Raw genomic sequence first — 20,718 nt, forward strand, 5'->3', positions numbered from 1 at the left:
GTTGAAATATAGGCCACATTTCTGTTTCCATAGCAGCCATTTACACATTTTAAAAATATTTTTTTGAAACTAATGTGGTGCTCTGATCTAAGAGTTCCTTTTTATGTCTGTTTTGTGGGATCTGTGACAGCCTTTGAAAACTGAAATGCAGAGCCAGATCATGTTTTTGTTTCCCCCCTCTAAAGCATGTGTATGTGTGCATGCCTGCACACGCACCTTAATTTGTTTATACCTTGAATAGTCACTTATGTGGTTTTGGATACATTTTTATTTATTTATTTATTTTCTACATTAACCTTTGTTTGAAGATCACAGGGTGGTTTACAATATAAAAACACAAAAATGCATACCATAGCAAAAAACATTCTGCAGAATGTTTTAATAGAAGTATTTCACTTTTTTCAAAAAATGAAGTCTTCTTCAAATACCAAGGGTGGTATTCAACAAAGTTTTGCTCAAAAAAGACCCACTGAAATCCAAGAAACCGAACTTAGTCATGTTCATTAATTTCAGTGAGTCTGCTCTGAGTAAAATATGCATAAGTATAACCCCAAATAGTCGAATAGCATGAGGCTTTACTAACGTATATACCCCACATTACTTTCAACTGTCCTGTTTTCACAGCTGTATATTCCTTTGCAAGAAAAAGACTGTAACAATGAGATGCATGTGCTAGATGGTTAGCAGTCAATATTTTGAGGAGAATATGCCTTTTAGATAAAAATGTTCATTAGTATGACCACCAGGAAAAAAGATCATCAATGATTTGATGTAGCTCATCCACTATCCAAATCATTATTGTCAGAAAATCTATTCAGGATCATAGGTCATAAATCTAAAATTATATAGAGTATGAGGAAAGAAGACATGAAGAGGCAGACTTGAGGTCTGCATCTAGTTAATATGACTATTATTTTACACCACATGTCTTCACTTTGCTCAGAAAATAATACACTGCTATCTGTTAGCTCACATTAGAATAATATTTATAGAAATTCCAGGTACCTTTACTATGAATTTTAATGTGCTGCTTCCTTCAGATGGTAACCACCCTTATTTTTAAAACCACACACCATTTGGCAAAGGAAGTTGCTTAGTTATCACCACAAATAAGCTGTGAAATTTATTTTTAATTACAGCTGACATTTCTGAGCATACAGCCTGAGGCGCCTGTCTTACTGCAAAAAGATGTCACTTGACAGCTCCTGAGAAGGAACATACACAAAGTTCCAGCCTTGGGTACATAACTTAGCACAACCAGCAAAGTTGGTCTTACTTCGAGTTTAAACCTATTTCTGCAAGACCTAGACATTGTCATAAATTTGTAGGTCATCTGCAACTGTGTGTGTAGTAAGGGACATCTTTTGTTATAGAGTAATTGTGAGTGGCCAGGAGAAGTAAAGTAAAATTTGAGGATATCGCCTTGACGGAAGACCAATTCCTGTGGCTATTTTCATATCCATCTATCTATATCTATATCCCACCATTCCTCAATAGAGCGGTGGTGTGCAAGGTTTCCCCTCTCCCTATCTGATCCTCACATCACCCAGAGAGCTTCATAGCTGAGTGGGAAATAGAATCCCAGTCCAACTGTCTAAAACTACACCATACTGACTCTTAGTTGATTACGGTACATTTCAAGCAACGTATGCCATCTATGTAATGTGAAATATGATTATTGTCTTGCCTAGCCTGCCTTTAGGAAGTTTTCAACCATGGAAGGGGCATAACACAAAGGGATGCGGAGGAATTTGGCAAATGTACCGTATTTTTCGCTCCATAAGACGCACCTAGTTTTTAGAGGGGGAATGCAAGAAAAAAAATATTCTTTAAAGGGAGCGCTGAGCAGAGCCTGTATGCATCCCAGGCTCTGCTCAGCAGTCCCTTTCATAAGCCACATGGAGCGTGTGTGTGGCACTTGCAGGCTTTTCCCTGAGGAGGGAGAAGCCTCCAAGAGCCGCACACACACTCCATGCAGCTCTTGGGGGCTTTTCCGGGAGGTGGGGGGAGAGACTGACATGCTGCCCTTCTCCCTCCTTGGGGAAAAGCCCTCAAGAGCCGCACACACGTTCCACGCAGCTCTTTAAAGGGAGTGCTGGGAAGCCTCCCACCTGCATTCACTCCATAACACACACACACACATTTCCCCTTACTTTTTAGGAGGGAAAATGTGCGTCTTATGAAGCGAAAAATACAATAAATTTTGATGCTGGCTCACCTGATCCATTCTATCACAACCAAAGTGGGAACTGGATTAGATGCAGAACCAATACAATCTCGATTTTGTTCTTGGATGTTAGTAGCAAAATGCCAGGAATCAATATCAGAAGTCCTAGTGGAACCACAGTCTCCCCTGCTCTGTTGGACCTCATGACTGCTAAAGTAGGCTAGGTCCCTTTAAATTAAGAGGGTCGTCTCAAAGAAGGTAGAGCCACTTAAGATAAGAGGACCTATTTTAGCTCCTATTTAAGGCAGATTGACCACTGCTGAAACAGTTGAGCTCTGCTGTAGTTTGAGCCAGGTGTGGAGCTGTCCAGGGTGCCAGCTCAGTGGTAATGTGGGTTTCTATAAAATATTGAGTCAGATACAGCTATTCTTGGCCAAGGATAGCTTGGCCACAGAGATCCATCCATGCATTGCCAACCTTAAGTAATGTGCTCTATGCAGGTCTGCCTTGAAAACTGGGCCAGAAGCTGCAGATTGTGAAAAATGCTTTAGGATGCTAAAGTCCAATACCAAGATGAAGGTCTACCAGGAATGTGTGTTGAGCACACTGCTTTATGGAAGTGGGCTGTGGGCAACTTAGACCCACCAGGAGCGACACCTCAGTGCCTTCCACATGTGCTGAACCAGAAATATTTTGGGCATCACATGGCAGGACAGGGACTCAGACAACAATGTGCTCTCTCAAAGCCACATTCCCTGCATGTTTGCGCTCCTGTCTCAGTAATGTCTATGCTGGCTTGGTAATGTCCACAGAATGGAAGATGGCTTCAGGCCCATTGGCAGACCAAATCTGTGTTTCAAATACGTCTGCAAACATGACATGAAGGCTGGCAACATTACGACCCTGCCCACGGGAATCCCTTGCAGACAACTGCAGTGCTTGGAGACAGACAGTCAGGTCATGCATCCATAGCATTGACCAGATGACGAATGACCACTAGGAGGAGTGCAGAGAGAAGAAACACCACTGTACATCTGCAGCAGCACAACTGGAAGCTTTCATCTGCCCCAGCTGCAACAAAACAGGTCTCTCCTGTATCTGTCTCTCTACAGCCACAAACAGGTGCTGTAACCCTCCAACAATTTTATTTTGCCCCCTAAGGCACACTCCTCCAATATCTCCTGAGACAGATGGATGTCAACTAAGTGGTTGCTAATGGGAGCAATTTACCATAATCACGTCATCTCTACTGAAAAGGCAGCACTGGCTGCTAATCTGTTATCAAGCCAATGCCCTAACACAATTGGGACCAGGTTACTTAGGGGACACCTACTCCCATATAAAGCAGTGCAGCTAATGAGATTTCAGGATGTGGCCCTCTTGGTTGTGCCACAGCCTGTAGAAATACACCAAGCAGCAAGCAAGATGGTCATAGCTCAGTAAGGAGAAGGACTGTAGCTGTGTGGTAGAACATCTGTTTTGCATGCAAAATGTTCCAGGTTCAGTCCTTGGTGCTTCCAGATAGGTTTGAGAAATACTCCTAGAGAAAAACTCTAGAGAACTGTTGCCAGCCAGTGTTGGTAATGCTGGGATAGATGGACCAATAACCTGACTTAGTATATGCAGTTTCCTATGTTCGTAACTGGGGAGAGGGCCTACTCTGTAACGTCATTCAATTTATGGATTGGATTATAACCCCACTTGGATTATAGTGGATACCAACCTTGTTTAGTTTTCGGCACCTCCTCAAAACACATTTATTCACCCAAGGCATTGGGTGTCTTGTTGGGATTCATATTCAATTGATTGGCCCATACCTTTCGGGGCGATTGATACCTGGCCTTTATAATTGTTCTAGCTGTTGAGTTGATGACTATATTTAACATAGTGAATTTTTGTCAGTGCTAAATTTTGTTCATTGGAGTGCCTTTGGGATTGATATGGAAGGCAGTATGCAAATGTTTAAGAAGTAAGTAAATAAAGTCACCTCCACTGAGCTCTCCTACTGCCTGTGTCATAAAGCATAACTCTTAGCAAGTTGGCTGCCTCCAGCACTGTGTTTTGAAATGCCAAATGCAATTAAAAACCCAGGGAACAAACTGGCCAGAACAGTTTTGGGAACATTTATAATGACAAGCACTATCTTACCTGAAGAAATTTTTGAAAAGGAAAAAACACCACCACAGATTTTCCAGATTGTCTTCCTCTGTCTCCACTGTAGATTTTACAAGGTGACCTACCTCTTAACCTCCATTCCCCACCCTGCTTCTCTCCCCCTGCCCCTAGAATAATATCTGTATTAAGGCATAATGTGGAAATCAGTTGTTCATGTCCTAGTATGTGTCACACTAATTTGCTCCTTGGGAATAGTTTTCTAACCTTTTGTATTAATTTTCCTCAAAGCTAAATGAGACACTCTATGTATTTGTTCTTCAGCTGACTGTATTGATAATTGTGCAAGTGTCTGAACGCATTAAGACATTTTGCAGCATTTATACATTCCAAACACACTACTGTTTTCTCAGTGCAACTAAAAAGAGTTTGCTTTTGGTTTATGATGGTTTCCTCATTAAAGTCTAAATTGTTTTGGCAGCTAGTGCCTAAAACAAAACAGCTACCTGGCAAGGATAGGCATTCTGTCATGTCACAAAAAGAATATATAAGAAAGCAAGAACATAAAAATTGCCTTCCAGTTGTAGGCCAAAGCAGCGGCGGAAACAGCCAGTATGGTGAAGAATGCTGATATATTCTTCTTTGCTCTCCCACAGCAGGGATAATAGGCCACATAATCTGGCATTGTTGGATGATTTGAAGAGAGACATGACTAAAGGCTTGAGGTCTAGGGGAGGAGCCTCCAAACCTCATTCTACTGGCTGAGTAGGGCCATGTGACCAACCCTCTCCTATGGAAACAAAAACTCTCACATCTCTTTCTTCATGGAAACCTGTGGAATTCAGGAGCAAGATTATGGATATGTTCTCCCCCCAGCCCTGATCTATCCATTGCATGCCTACATTACCACCCACCTGTCCACCTGCCAGGTTGGACAGAATGTGTGAATTACACCCAAGGCATAAACCCCAATGTGAATATGGGGGGGGGGGGGCTTTGGTCTTTCAAATTTCAGAGGTGCCCTGTGGAAGCCCAAAATTCAGCATGCACACACCTCTCACCTTCCTTTCTGCTCAGTTCACTACATCCTTGTTGCTATACCCCTTAGGCTTGGCGCCCACTATGGCGGAACCAGTCACACTGCCCTAAATCAGCCTCTGGTGCATGGATTAAAAGAGTGGGTTTTTAAAAATAAAAAAATCAGGTGTTCAAGAAGCATGTTACATTGTTTTAGCATATGTGAAACAGAATTTACATGCAGAAAACATTTAAATGTTCTGTTCTCCTGTGAACATACTGGTGCTAATGAGGCTGATGCTCCAAGTGGGCAGGCCAGATATTGGTACTTGTGCTTTCCACAACCCAGTGGCTGGATACTGTCTATTGTGTTTGTGTTGCCTATTGTGCTGCATGACTCTTTCTGTTGTGACTCACTTCTAACTCTTTGGTGGCTCCCTGACTGTGGGATGATCTCCATAGAAGGGACATCTGGCACCATCATTTTAAACTTGGAGGCACCAGATGAAGATGTTCCTGCTTTCATAGGCATTTGGTTCTTAACTGGGAACACATGATGTGATAACTCTGCCTGTTTTAGTAGGACGGGGTAGGATTTGTCCTTTTTGTAAGCTTGGCAGACATTTTTGTAATTGTTTTCAGACATTTTATGTAGCCAATGACAAATAAATGTCTAAATAAATAAATAACTCTTGTTGGCATGCATAATGCTACCATTTTGCTCACCCACTCCTTCTGAGGTAATACTGAGTCAAGTGTTGAAGGGAGCTTGCAGTTAGGTGGGGCTCGCTGAGCTAAGAGACTTGAGCTAATGCTTGCAAGTTGAAGATAATTCAATCTCATTTGCTCTGTCAAATAACAGTCATTATAGGAGTAGTCCAGAAGATTTTCCTGGTATACATCAACACTGCATAAGAAGATTATGCAAGTTGGCCCTTTTCACTTGCCATTTATGAAAGGGCACTTACGGTACACTGGAATTAATTGCATATGCAGGAAGGCTTGCATGAAACACTAATACTCATCACTTTAAATGCCATTATAAGCTTCACTATCAAGTGTATATTTTAACATTTTCAGTTCAGGGGGTAAAGCATCAAGCTCAGTGTGGTTGTGTATAGCTGTTGTGCCAGTCTCAACAGAAGTGAATCTCAATAGAAATGAAACTGGCACAACAGCTGAACAAAACCACTGTGAGCTCGTTGCTTTACCCCCAAAACTGAATATTCTTCAGGCTTATATATATTGTAGCTGGTGTGTGATGATTGGCTACAAAGTTTCTCAACATCAAGTATTCTGATAAGCACAGATAAAGCAATGCACAAGAGAGCACACAATTCTCCCACCCTCCCCAACAATAAACTTTCACATGATTGGGGGGAGGTATCACTGAAAATAAGAAAAAAAATTGCCAATATTTAGCCTTTGCATTCAAGCACATCCGAATAGTCAGGATAATTCATATCAATATCAGCTCTAACAACACTGAAGCAACACTTAGAGAGCACAGCTGTGCCATTGTTCCATGACACCAAAGGGTGTCATTCTCCAGAATTGCCATAAAACCAGGACATTCCTATAAAGCTATTGTTATCTCCTTTTAGAAAAAGGCTTGGGATATCCACGTGAGTGAGCTCTGGAAATACAGAGATGATAACGAACAACAACACCACTACTTACACAGACTGAAGAAGTATATACAGTTGCATAAAGCAGTCTCCTCTCCTTTTTAAGAAAATACACCACAAATTGTTGCTTTAAAAACCTGGAAAGCAATCAGCACTTCACATCATTTGAATGGAAATGGGGTCAGAATTGATCTGGATAGTCAAATTTATTATTGCATGCAGAGAATGTACAATGAAATGTGATTAGAGCAAGTGAGCCCATCAGTCCCTCGAAAAAGTGCAGCCTGGATGAGGGGAATCAATACCACTGAAAGCAAAATTGGAGGGCTGTCAAATCAACTTAATTCCTATTTTCTGAATGAGTGGAGAAGGATCGCCACATGCACTTGCCAATAACCAAATTAGCTTACTTTCAGCTCAGCTGCTGAGTCGATCCCCTGTACTGGTTAAATACCATCACTTCTCAAAATGAGAATTTTGCTACATACCTAAATCTGTGTTCACAATTAGAAATCGCAGGTACATTGTAATGAAAAACCGATAGCCAAATCAGGCCATGGATTTACTGAATACTAATCCTGATTTATTTTCATGAGAAATACTAACTTCTCCAGATGGTTACATATCAGCAGACAAGAATATTTAAATGGTAATGTTATGGGATTATTGAAATCAATATGATTTCCTAGTGTTCCACTTCAGAATGAACATTCCTGGATTTATTTTCACTTTAAAGTTAAAAATGCTTCTTGGGCTACAATTCGACACCCACCTACCTGGGAATAAGCGCCATGAACTAAATGGAGCATTACTTCTGAGAAGACATTTACACAATTGTATTTGCAGAATTAGAATGACTTGTGTATAGCCACATAACACACATGGCTGATAAATCATTCTTGGATTAGCTATAGCAGAAAAGAAGTGAAATATGGGAACAAATCTGAAATCATGGCTAAAAGTGCTTAGAATTTACAAAACAAGCAGAAGTGACTCTTGACACAGAAGCAGTTATGCATGAGTAAGACCTTTAAATAAAAAAGTTGATGAATGCAGGTTTTCAGCAGCATTTATGCTTAGATCAGAGGTTTTGGAAGTAACAAATGTATAAGGCAGGCATAGACAAACTCGGCCCTCCAGATGTTTTGGGACTACAACTCCCATCATCCCTAGCTAGTAGGACCAGTGGTCAGGGATGATGGGAATCATCCCAAAACATCTGGAGGCTGAGTTTGCCTATGCCTGGTCTAAGGCAACATCTGCACTATAAATTAAAAGCCATATAATATCACTTTAAGCACTCATGACTTTCCCCAAAGAATCTTGGGAACTATAGTTTGTTAAGGGTGCTGTGTTCTTAGGAGGTTCCTCTTCCCTACACAGAGCTATGATTTAGTCAATTGTAGCTCTATGAGGAGAATAGAGGAGTCTCCTAATGATTCTCAACACTCTTAGCAAACTACTTTGGGGGAAGCCAGAACTGTTTAAAGTCGTATGATACTACTTGAAATGTGTATCCTTTGGCTAATTAAACAATATATAGCCTTTTAAACTGGGGGGGGGGTATTGTTTTTGTTTGTTATTATGTTGTGTCTTTTTGTGTTTTTATGTTGTAAAATGCCCTGTGATCCTCGGATGAAGGGCAGTATAGAAATTTAATAATTCATCATCATCATCTTCACAGTGCAGATGGGGCCCACTTCCATTTTCTGTGTCAGAGGTGGTGAGAAAAAGCAATGCATGCAGCCGAGAATTCCCATTTCCAAGTAGCAGTTGGATCTGCTCCTGCTTTAGAATACTGACCCTTGTCTCCTGTTGTTCTTCAAAGTACTTTCCTTAGGCCTTTCCCTTTAAACCATGTGGATGTGGGGCTTCTTTAGCTACAGTTACCACCACTTTTCTTTATGCTTCATCCTGAACCTGGATACTCGTTCTGGAAAAAAACAAGTGCCTGACAAACATTCCTTCTCTCCTCTGACATCAGGAGCCAATGGTCACCAATGGTCATTCAGACTTGCTGAGGAAATTTGCCAACAGCAAAGCTGAGAAGGCTAAGAAAAATTATCTGGGATGTTTTTCACACATCTCACCACAAAGTTTTGCTTCTTTGGAGGGTTCTGTTCAAATAAAATATCGATGGGAACTTTGAAGGGCGTTAAATGCATTTTATAAGCAGCAAAAACAAGAAAAGCTCTCCCCTTTGGGTAATGTAATGACATCACTCCACAAACACTCCTCCCCTTCTCTGATTTCATCAGCCTTACATAACCCAGCAGGAGACATTTTATGAATCTACTGCATGTCTACTTCAGGCTCTGAGCACACAGAGTTTGATCTGCTGTGAAATTGTCTATTACCCAAGAAGTAAAATATTCAGCAGCTGTGATGTTCTGTAGCCCAGCCTTGAACCTAGACAGCTTTCATCATGCCAGTTGGATTGAAGACACTGAACCCAAGAGATCCTGTGTTCCCTTAATTTCCCCTTTGAAAACTATATGAGATGGCTCATTTGCATAGAAAAGCTTGCCTTGAATATATGACATTCAGTTTTCTATAGTAAGCGATTTTGGGGTAGCTGCTGGAGCTATATCAGTTCACTGGGGGGGGGGGGAGCGGGGACAGAAAATTAATAAAAGATCTGACTAGTGTAGCCACTGTCCACACCACCATACAGGTGACCTGAAGGCTATTCTTTGAGCATGGTAATGCATTTTTAAAAAATGAATATACAAAAGGTTCTTTATCACAAAATGAAGTAGAGGGATTTATTAAAATTTGAACTACACAGGTGGTATATTTACTTTCCTAAGGTCAAACAGATGACTCTAAAGGTTTTCCTTTTATATTACGTGTGACCTTTTTTCTTTCTTTCTTTCTTTTTTTTGCTTATTTGGGGTCTTGAAAGAAGCAGCACTGAACTAGATAATTAGCTTGGCAGAATTTCACACAGTTGCTTTACGGGCAGAGATAAAGAGTGGCAGAAGGCACCTGTTGGCGCATTGCCCTACAACTCGTCCTGTTCAGTAAGGAGTTTTTTTTATGGAAGTAGGTTTTGAAGCTGAGTCCTTCTGCTTCAAAACAAAGAGCGTCTGTTTTCAGTCACAACAACATTGGGCAATGTGCCTTTAGAAAAAGCACAGAGCTATATATCAATACTGTATGCCACAGTTGGAAGCAACATAGCTCTCATTCATCAATGGCTGGTGCCTTCTTTTCATAGGGAAATATTTAGAGTGTGGCCCACACCCCTCCTATAATAGGAATGGTGGTGTAAATCATGTGAGGAAATAATGGTGCTGTTAAAGCACCTTCTAGTGTTCCTTGTTGCCAAAGTGACCTTTATTTACCACATTTGGCTGAGGTACAATAGGGGCATATGAATTTGTTTGAGTTTAATTGAGACTACAGATTAAAAAGGGAACAGGAGAGACTCTAAAGAATTTGTGTTGAGGATTTCCACTACATTGCAATATTTACAGTGCCAGAAAGTATTGCTACAGTATAAGACTTAATTGGAAACACCTATAGGCAAGTAGAAGGTTCACCTAATGAAGTGAAAGAGGTAATCTTTCTTAAGCTGCACTAGATGTCTTTCCAAAGGGAGGCTTATGCTCATGCTTATTTTCACTTTAGACTTTTGACATCATTGCAGTCCTAAACAGCACAAACTTTGAAGTTCAGCACAGAACATATTTTTATACTTCTGAAAATCTTTCTTTTTGTAAATTTTTCTCTTTTTTAATGGAAAAAAAATACTTTTGTATTGTATTTTAATGCATTGTTTTAAATGTTATTACTTAAAAGCCTGTAAGCTGCCTTGAATGCTGAACTGAGTCTAAAACTTAATTTAATGTGTATAGGAGGACACATTGCACAGATCATAAGTCCATGGTGCTGTGAGAGAGAGTTAATGAAGCCCAAAGGTATTGCTGGCTGATTGTTCAATCTCTCTTAAGTCCTTGGGCAAAGGCAGACTTTTCATCTTCCTAGCTAACAATGTGATCTATATTTGTGTATTCAGAAAGAGACCATAGACTGCTGGTGAAGGAACTGAGAAAATTCAAGAGAAAGAGCTCTGTAAGAGTTCTGGAAGCATTTTTGGGTGCTGCCTGATTCTCTGGACATCTCATGGCAGTGAATTCTCAGGCAGTGAATTTCAAGCTGTGCACCACCACTCATGCACAACTTGTATATTTTAAAATAAGTTCAAACATTACAAAACACCATAAGCCATCAATGACCCGCTTCTAATGGAAACCAAACCTAGGCAAGAACTGCTCTTCTGGAATTTCTCACCACTTGGGGAAGTAGGGACGAGAGTAACAATATATTTTGACCCTGGAACACAACTGGGTTTCAGTGGTATGATATCCCTATCCACATTGCATTCTTTGAGAAGTGGATGCACTCATGGGCTTACCTTTACTACTCTCATTACATGTCACTAAGAATGAGGTATCCAAATTTTAATGCCTCATATATTTTGTCAGCGGTAGCGGTGTACCGTGCCACTTTGACCTTTCTGATTGGCTTGCCATTTCAGTCCTTCCTTTTTATAGCCTCATTAACCTGTAGGACAGAGGTAGAATGGCCCACCAATCAACATACAGCTTAATGAAAAGGTCAACTGAGTCCACTGCATTTAGACTCTTTTACAGAGTCAAGGAAATATAAAAATGTGGCCTTCTAACTCCAGAGACAAACCAATGGGATATGAACAATGATGAGGTGACATCAGTCCATTCTTCTGAAACATAGAGTATCTCTGGTAGAATTGTGGAAATAGTGTCTTCATAATGAGGTATATTACCATTTTGGTGTCTTTTTCATTTTGATTCCTATTGCTCATTTCCACTTGGAGATGTAAAACGTAATTGCAACATTGTATTTTGATCTTGTGAAGTCATCTGCAAAATGCTACTTTTATGGATGCAGACAAAATTGTATTATCTGCTAAGAAAAAGACCATATAAACAGGGCATACCAAAGGTTTCCAAGTTTTCTTATATGCATAACTTTATAATGAACTTTATTATTATTATTTCATCATCATCATGCATTCATAGTGCCTATATTGCTTGCATTATATAGTATTAAATAAACATGTTTTCAATTTTTCTCACAGCAAAGAGAAAAGGCTAGACTAAACTTTACTCAGTTAAAAGTGGTGTTTTTTTAAAAAAAATGAAAGTAGTTTTAAGACAGCAAACTTTTGCTGACAACCTCTTGTGATCCTTGTGGAATATTTTGGAATGTTAATGGAGTGACCTGGCCAAATTCCAACAACAGTAATTACATTCTGTCTGCTGCACTGGTTTTTCTATCCAGTTTCAGCTGAATAATGAATTCTTTTCCTCCTGTCCTAAATGGTGGCTGATTGTTACTCTGTGTGTTGCTAATAGCTGTTAAAGTGTACCCTGGAGACCCCTGAATCCAGCAAGGGAAGAAATGTCTATCACAAACAGTGAGTACAATGAGTATGCTCATGCTGCAACTTTTATTCTGTCACTTTTCTACTTCAACCTTTCCTCAGTGTTTTCTTAACAGTGCCAAATTCCACTTTAGCATACTGAATTTTTCTTCTGAAACCAAGCATTTCCTCCCTGAATGGCCAGTTTGCAGAGGAAGACAAGCTTGTAGAAATCGATCTTACACAAAGAGAAAACTACCGTATTTTGCGCCCCATAGGACGCACCGGCCCATAAGGCGCACCTTTTGGGGGGGGAATTAAGAAAAAAAAATTATTTCCCCCCCAGCCCCCAGAACAGGCTGCTGTGCGCAAGCCGTGGGAGCCCTTCCGTGGCTTGCGCAGAGCTACCCGAAGCCACGGTGCGACTGCTGAGCGCGCCGGGGCTTCGGGATAAGAGGCGGCTCTGCGCAAGCCGGGGGAGGGCTCCCGCGGCTTGTGCGGAGCTACCCGAAGCCCCGGCTCGACTGCCCAGTGCGCCGGGGCTTCGGGATAAGAGGCAGCTCTGTGCAAGCCGGGGGAGCCCTCCCGCGGTTTGCGCGGAGCTACCCGAAGCCCCGGCGCGACTGCTCAGCGCACCGGGCCTTTGGGATAAGAGGCAGCTCTGCGCAAGCCGGGGGAGGGCTCCCGCGGCTTGCGCAGAGTTTCCTGAAGCCTGGAGAACGAGAGGGGTCGGTGCACACCAACCCCTCTCGCTCTCCAGACTTCAGCGAAAGCCTGCATTCGCCCCATAGGACGCACACACATTTCCCCTTCCTTTTTGGAGGGGGAAAAGTGCGTCCTATAGGGTGAAAAATACGGTAGGTATGATGTTAACTTCCTTTTCTTCCCCTTTAGGGTTCAGTATAGTGGCTAGAGGAGTGAAGTGCCAGCAGTTTCAGCAGCATGCAGCATGTTTCCATTTAAACTATAGTGGAAGGGACCTTAGAAGTTATCCAGTCCATCCCCGCCGCCCCTCACAGCTCAATACAGAATCTGCAAAGGAGGATGGAAGTACAGCACCTCTGCTTAGATACCTCCAGCAAAGTAGAGACAATGACCTCCCAAGGCAGACTCTTTTACTGTAGAACAGCTCTTACTGTTATGTTTTCCTTATGTGTAGGCGAAATCTACTTTCAGTATGGTGTCGTGGTTAAGAGTGGTAGATTTGTAATCTGGTGAACCGGGTTCACGTCTGCGCTCCTCCACATGCAGCTGCTGGGTGACCTTGGGCTAGTCACACTTCTCTGAAGTCTCTCAGCCCCACTCACCTCACAGAGTGTTTGTTGTGGGGGAGGAAGGGAAAGGAAAATGTTAGCCGCTTTAAGACTTCTTCTGGTAGTGATAAAGCGGGAAATCAAATCCAAACTCTTCTTCTTCTACTTCCCTGCCATTTCCACTTGGCCTGGATCTCAAGCTCAAATTTAGACACTGTTTTGTTTTGTTTTGCAACCTGTTTTTATGTACATCAGACCTGTGTCACAATGTGTCAGCTCAGAACTGCAAGTTTAAGATATCTTATTTTGGTTTTGTGTTGTCATTTTCCTTTTTTTAATCTTTACCTTGGCTAGGGGCCTCAAAAGCGGGAAGTGGCCTAGGCCTCTCTGAATCTCCGGGAGGGCTTGCCGCCATATGAATGAAACAAGGACCGCCATGAATGTGAACTATGATAAAATGCTTCAGATGTGGTTGAACAATGTTTAATATTGAAGGACTCCCTTCCTTGCATAAAAGGGTTACAGAAAATAACACTGAAAATTTACATATATTTCACTCAAGGTCCTTAAAAAGAGCCTCCATGAATTAATATTTTTTAACAGCATCTAGAATTGTTTGTGATAGCTCATATATTGATTTTAGAAGTAGGGAAAGCTGGCTTCCCCCACCCCGACATTCTAACAATGGCCTTTTCATAGAACAGGATTGAGTGTTTTGTTTGCAGCAAATAATTTCCCTATCTCTACTACGGAAAGGAAAGTTGTATAAACATGACATTATCAATTATCTCTTCAAGGGCCTCCAAATGACAGCACAGAACATTGCATTCTGTAGATGGAGTTTTCCTGTAATAATTAAAATGAAAATTATTTTGGTTTTGCTTAATTACCTGAGTATATCTTCACACTCACTAATTTGATGGTGTAATTGCAACTTTCCGTCTAACATAAATAATAATGTGGGTTGTCAAAATAACAAAGGAAAATGTTTTGCCAATTGTTTAACAGGAAGAAATTGTATTTGTCTCTATGTGTCTCTCAAAAATAATTGTGGCATACCTCTCTTTTATTATGCAGATTTGCCATCTCACTTTCTCAAAGTTTTTTTTCTTCTAAAAGGGAAAATGAAAAGCTGGGACTTGATTATGAACAACAAGGGTTTCCTTACAGCCAGGATTGTTCATGAAGCCAAAATGGGAAGTACTTGAAGCTCTACCTAACCTAGGTATGAGGCTGAAAGACTAGTTTTGTCTGTTTGAATCTGCCTAGAGAAAAACAGATTCTATGTTTTTTGGACGACTTTGTTTATAATGTTGGACTTCAGCTGTAATGTTATGGCTTTTAGAAAATAATTATCTTTTGTGGGAAAGTATAAATTCCTGTCTATCTGCCTACTTGCTTCCTACCTGCTCAGCCTGCATATTTGTAACTAAACACATATTACATTACTTTTTAGTTTTTATTTTTTTTAAGCAGTTATAAAATTACATAGTATAAATAAAGTAGAAAGATGGAGGTGTTGCTTCTTTTTTTCTGTCACCAACTTGAATAGCATTCAGGGAATGCACTAAAAATACCTGTATAGATTGTGAATAAACTGCAGTGTTGTGAAGAAGAAAAATTTCATGTAAGAGTGTAGTTGTGTTATAAGAACTGTTTGGTTTGCAAAGAGTTAACCAAATAAGGAGAAAAGACTTCTAATAGACTTCTAATGTGTGTGTGTGTGTGTGTGTGTGTGTGTGTGTGTGTGTGATCTTCAGTTGGAAATCTGCCCAGAAAGAGAGAGTCTGGTATAAGTGACATAGCTGCTGTTTCTTTGGTAACTGGAAGATTTTCCATTATGACAGTTGGAAGTAGAGCTCCGCTTTTATAGGGGTCTGTTGTCAAGGTCAAGTTGTGATAGAAGAAGTTGTGATAGAATAAGAAGGTCAAGTTGTGATAAGTCCTTTAGTGGACATTGTGTTTAAACTCATTGGTTCTTAGTTGTAGGTTTCAGAGAGACAAAAGGGCAGGCACAGTGTTGTCTGGAAGAGAAGAGCTGGCTGTAGAAAGACTGAGGAAGCCACTTAAAAGAGGCTGAAGGTGAGCCTGAAGATAATCTGGACCTAAGAGCAGCTGCCATTGCCAAAGGAAACAATCATAATCCACAGTAAGGCTGAGAGCTACAGTAGGAGGCAACCTACCTAGATGTGGAGTTTTTAAAATATGTGACTGACTGGGCCACTACCTACCAGTGTATGTGGAGAAGCTGTAGGATTAGAATGTTAGTTACATATGTGAATACTGTCCTGTTATGAAAACCACATGAAAGGAACAGATCAGCAGTTTAGTTCTAACAGAGGCCTGCGTGATACAAAACATAGGGTTCTTGAGGTGGTAGTCTGCCAACAAATAGCTAGACTGATATAAGAGATGAATCATGGACTCATAGAATTGTGGAGTTGGAAGGGACCCCAACGGTCATCTAGAGAGCCAGTGTGGTGTAGTGGTTGAGAGCGGTAGACTCGTAATCTGGGGAACCGGGTTCGCATCTCCACTCCTCCACATGCAGCTGCTGGGTGACCTTGGGCCAGTCACACTTCTCTGAAGTCTCCCAGCTCCACTCACCTCACAGAGTGTTTGTTGTGGGGGAGGAAGGGAAAGGAGAATGTTAGCCGCTTTGAGACTCCTTTGGGTAGTGATAAAGTGGGATATCAAATCCAAACTCTTCTTCTTCTCTTCTAGTCCAACCCCTTGCAATGCAGGAATCTCAGCTGAAGCATCCATGGCAGATGGCCATCCAACCTCTGCTTAAAAACCTGCATGGAAGAAGAGTCCACCACCTCTCGAGGGAGTCAGCTCCACTGTTGAACATCTCTTACTGTCAGAAAGTTCTTCCTGATGTTTAGTTGGAATCACCTTTCTTGTAATTTGAAGCCATTGGTTCGAGTCCTACCAAGCAAAGCAGGAGAAAACAAGCTTCCATGTGACAGCCCTTGAGATATTTGAAGATGGCTATCATATCTCCTCTCACTCTCCTCTTTTCCAGGCAATACCCAGCTCCTCCAACATTTCCTCATAATGCTTGGTTTCTAGACGCTTGAACATCTAGTTTCTCCCCTCTGCACATGTTTCAGCTTGTCAACATCCTTCTTAAACTGGGGTGCCCAGAACTGGACACAGGACTCCAGGTGGAGTCTGGCCAAGGCAGAATAGAGTGGTACTATTACTTCCCTTGATCATGACACTAGAGTTCTGTTGATGCAGCTCAGAATTGCATTAGAATGAGCATAGAAACCCACACAATCCTCCTTTGGGGGGGGGTATTCAGTTCCAAAATGAGTGACCATTGCCAACTGAAGAAAACAAGCAGGGCCCCTTAACAACATATGGGGCCCTGCTCCATGTTCCCACACTAATAGAAGTGTGGTGGATGTCCATGAGGAACAGGTGCTTTTGGTAGAGACTCAAACTCTATTAAATAGCCTTCCTAGAGAAACTTCTTCTGGCCTCAAAGCCGAGTATTTTTGGATGCCTGAAAAACTATGCTGCAAAATTCAGAAAAGTGTGAATTTAAAAAGATGGCTATGTCTTGGTTCCCATATCGTTTTGGAATGTGTTAATTTTTTAAAAAAAATGGCTTTAAATTTAACTAAATCAAATTTCTCCCTCATTCCTAGAATAAAATGTGCTCACAGAAAACTATTGTGAGAAAGAAATATATTTACATATATTTGACTGGTTTTCATAATAAAGTCTGAACACAGGATTTGAGTTCACAGAATATAATTTTTTTTCCAGTGAGAAATGTTGAAGCTATCTGCTTTACAGAATATTCTGTTTGACCATTCAGATCAGGCACATCTCAAAAGCAATTTTATCTGGATTTAATTGTCTAATTCTCAAATCACTTTCCCCCTAAGAATTTATGAAAGTGGTATTTTTTTTACAAGAGTTCATTTTTATTCTTTTGTAGATGATGGCATAGATAAATCCGTAAGCCCTCTGACACTGAAGTAATGTCTTTCATAGTGTGAAAAGATGGAAAGAGTTATTTCTTAAATCTACGACCTTGCTATCAGAGAGTCCCAGTCATTTTCTGCAGTGAATCTTTTTTTTAAAAGTTGTCCTTTCATTATTCCTTTAAAGACTTTTTCCTGAACTCAAATTAATTATACCTGCAAAGCACAGTGATGGCTCTATCAGGAAAGAGTAACACTTGCATTTCCCTTCTATTTAATCCAAACCTATCAATGCCCAAATGGGCACAATATGCTAAAACCCCTGAATAATGGACACATGAATTACTCATGCAAGGAATTTGAAATGCCTTACAATTCACTCATATCTACCATAATTATTTACAACAGAAAACATAATGGAAATGTATTCAGCAACATCAGTGATGGCACATCAAATATTTGTGGAAAAGGGAGATCATTGGGGGCGGAACATATTGATACAATATGAGGTAACAGTGAGAGGTTTACATTAGAGCCCAACTGTTTCTTTTCTCATAGAGACTTTCTTTATACTGAACTGGGGGAAAAAGAATTAAGGGTTATAGAGAACACAGGAAAATGAAAACCAGCTGTGGTACTAAAAAATACAACAAATATCATTTCAAAAAGCAAATGTGATTGGGGCATGCTGCAAAAAAACACTCATTCAATGGTAGGGGGTATTACGTAGTTAAGGCCAGAGCATATTTGTGTTAAATTTTATATATCCATTGTTTTGAACATTATTTAGCCCAACCTATAGCCTAAAAAGGGATGTGGGTGGCGCTGTGGGTTAAGCCACAGAGCCTAGGACTTGCTGATCAGAAGGTTGGTGGTTCGAATACCTGCGACGGGGTGAGTTCCCGTTGCTCGGTCCCTGCTCCTGCCAACCTAGCAATTCGAAAGCACACCAAAAAGTGCAAGTAGATAAATAGGTACCGCTCCGGCAGGAAGGTAAACGGCGTTTCTGTGCATGCTGCTCTGGTTTGCCAGAAGCGGCTTAGTCATGCTGGCCACATGACCAGTATGCCGGCTCCCTCAGCCAATAAAGCGAGATGAGCACTGCAACCCCAGAGTCGGCCACGACTGGACCTAATGGTCACGGGTCCCTTTACCTTTACCTTTATATAAAAACAAAAGGTGGCAGACAGCTAGATAACTGATGATCTGGTTTGATTTTCTTGTCATGTATTGTACTGTACTGTGATTTGGTCATTAAGAGCAAATAATTTTGCATTTCGTTGCTTTGTCATTATTATTATACCATTAAAACTGTGATAAGCAGAGTTTTGATTAATAAGCAGAACAACAGTTCACCCTTCCCGAGTGTCTCCTTTCCTGGCACCAATTGAAACATGTTGCGCAAACTGAAGAATCGGAAGGATAGGGATCAACTACCTAGTAGGTAGGAAATAGCAATACATAGGTAAATATATTGGTCATTGGTCAGGCTTTTAATTTGAATGCTTGATTCTAAAAAAAAGTAATATCCAAGGGTGGAACTCCACATATATATTGACTACTTTTTGTAAACAGCCTTGGAAGTGTAAAATAGCAACAAAGTAAGACATATTTGATGGGAAACCAGTGCAAATCATTTTGTCCAATTGGTGCCCTGCAGCTGTTTTTGTGTGTGTTAGGGAAGTATGATTAACAGATCATGTAGTTTGGTCTTTAGTTTATGCTAATCAATCTGAAAGAAAACTTCATTGGGGATAAATTGGAGGTTTGAGAATAACTTTGAAGATTGAGGGAAAGAAAGGAAAAGGCTGAAAAGCTGCAGAGCAGATTGTAAGGGATGTAAGTGTGGCAAATACTGTAACTGAAATGGCTTAAGACCCATGGCGTCTCTCTTCTAAATCTGAAACAGGCTCACATTCTTTGTAAATTAGCATCTGCCAATTCTTATTTCCCCTGCTTTAGGCTATTGAGGAGATATGGAAAACCACCTGCAGTTCCCCCCAAGCAAGATTAAGCTGCTCACAGTATGAAATGGCAAGGAAGAACTTCTCTCAGCCCTCTGCCTCCCTTCTCAATCCTATTGCTCCCTCCTCCTAAACTGAAGGAGAAATGAATTATATTTTCTTCCTCCTCTGTTGCCTTATTATGTCTGTTGTTGTAATTTATACTGCTATTCATTAACTTTTGAACATGTCCAAAATCAGTGCTAATGATTATCTAGGGCAGGCTTGAGATGACAATCCTCATTTTGAAGCTGCTTCATTCACAACAAAATGTGTTGCTACAACTCAGCAAAAAGGCAAGCTCTTTTTTTGATAGCTGACACAGTGGTTTAAAGGTGTTCTATGCAGAATTTTTAAAGGGGGTGGGGATGGGGAAGAGGAATCTGATATTAGACATGCATAGAATTGCATGGTTAGTAATAAATCCTACTGAGTTTCATGGGGCTGACTCCCAAGTACAGTGGTACCTCGGGTTATATACGCTTCAGGTTACATATGCTTCAGGTTACAGACTCTGCTAACCCAGAAATAGTACCTCGGGTTAAGAACTTTGCTTCAGGATGAGAACAGAAATCGTGCTCCGGTGGCACGGCGGCAGCGGAAGGCCCCATTAGCTAAAGTGGTGCTTCAGGTTAAGAATAGTTTCAGGTTAAGAAAGGACCTCCAGAACGAATTAAGTACTTAACCCAAGGTACCACTGTAAACATGCTGATGACTCAGTGAAACAAAGTTTCTCCTTAAATTACTGGGTCTAATGAAGTTTTAGCCAATAATTCACTTCTTGTCAGCAGTATGTCAACTAATGTGTGCAAGGTGCATTTTAATTATCTCTAACTTACTCTTATGCAAGTGTCTAATAGATGAATGTACAAAATGTACTGCAACGTGCTACCCTTACTATGGCAGTAAGGCATGTGGGTGTCTACTGCCAGACTCCATCTGCACATTTGTTAAATAGAATGATGAGGATAGCCCCAAAACATGACATCGGCTTTACAAAGTTATGTCAAAAAAATCAGCTGAGTTTATGTCTTTATAATGATCTGGCCCTAATAGCAGTGCCTCCTCCCTGTCAAAGCCTTGCTTACTGAGGTTGCATGGCTGCAGCAACAGTTTCCATCAAGATAAAATGAGAGTTTTGCATGATCTTGTTGGAAGCTGCTGCTGCAGCCACATGACACGCAGTG

The 20,718-nt window shown here is 40.9% G+C and overlaps 1 protein-coding gene and 1 long non-coding RNA gene across 20 annotated transcripts in view; one reads left to right on the forward strand and one right to left on the reverse strand.

Moving 5' to 3' along the window:
• The window catches only part of ROBO2 (roundabout guidance receptor 2), a 939,553-nt gene that overhangs the window by 576,885 nt on the left and 341,950 nt on the right, over positions 1-20,718 (reverse strand). The gene's annotated exons all lie outside the window — the stretch shown is intronic.
• LOC114595988 (uncharacterized) lies at positions 12,274-19,298 on the forward strand. The gene is made up of 3 exons (XR_003706400.2): positions 12,274-12,388; positions 14,707-14,812; positions 16,312-19,298. It is a non-coding gene; the product is annotated as an uncharacterized LOC114595988 (long non-coding RNA).

Source organism: Podarcis muralis, chromosome 4 (genome assembly GCF_964188315.1).
Source record: "Podarcis muralis chromosome 4, rPodMur119.hap1.1, whole genome shotgun sequence".
Taxonomy (NCBI): domain Eukaryota; kingdom Metazoa; phylum Chordata; class Lepidosauria; order Squamata; family Lacertidae; genus Podarcis; species Podarcis muralis.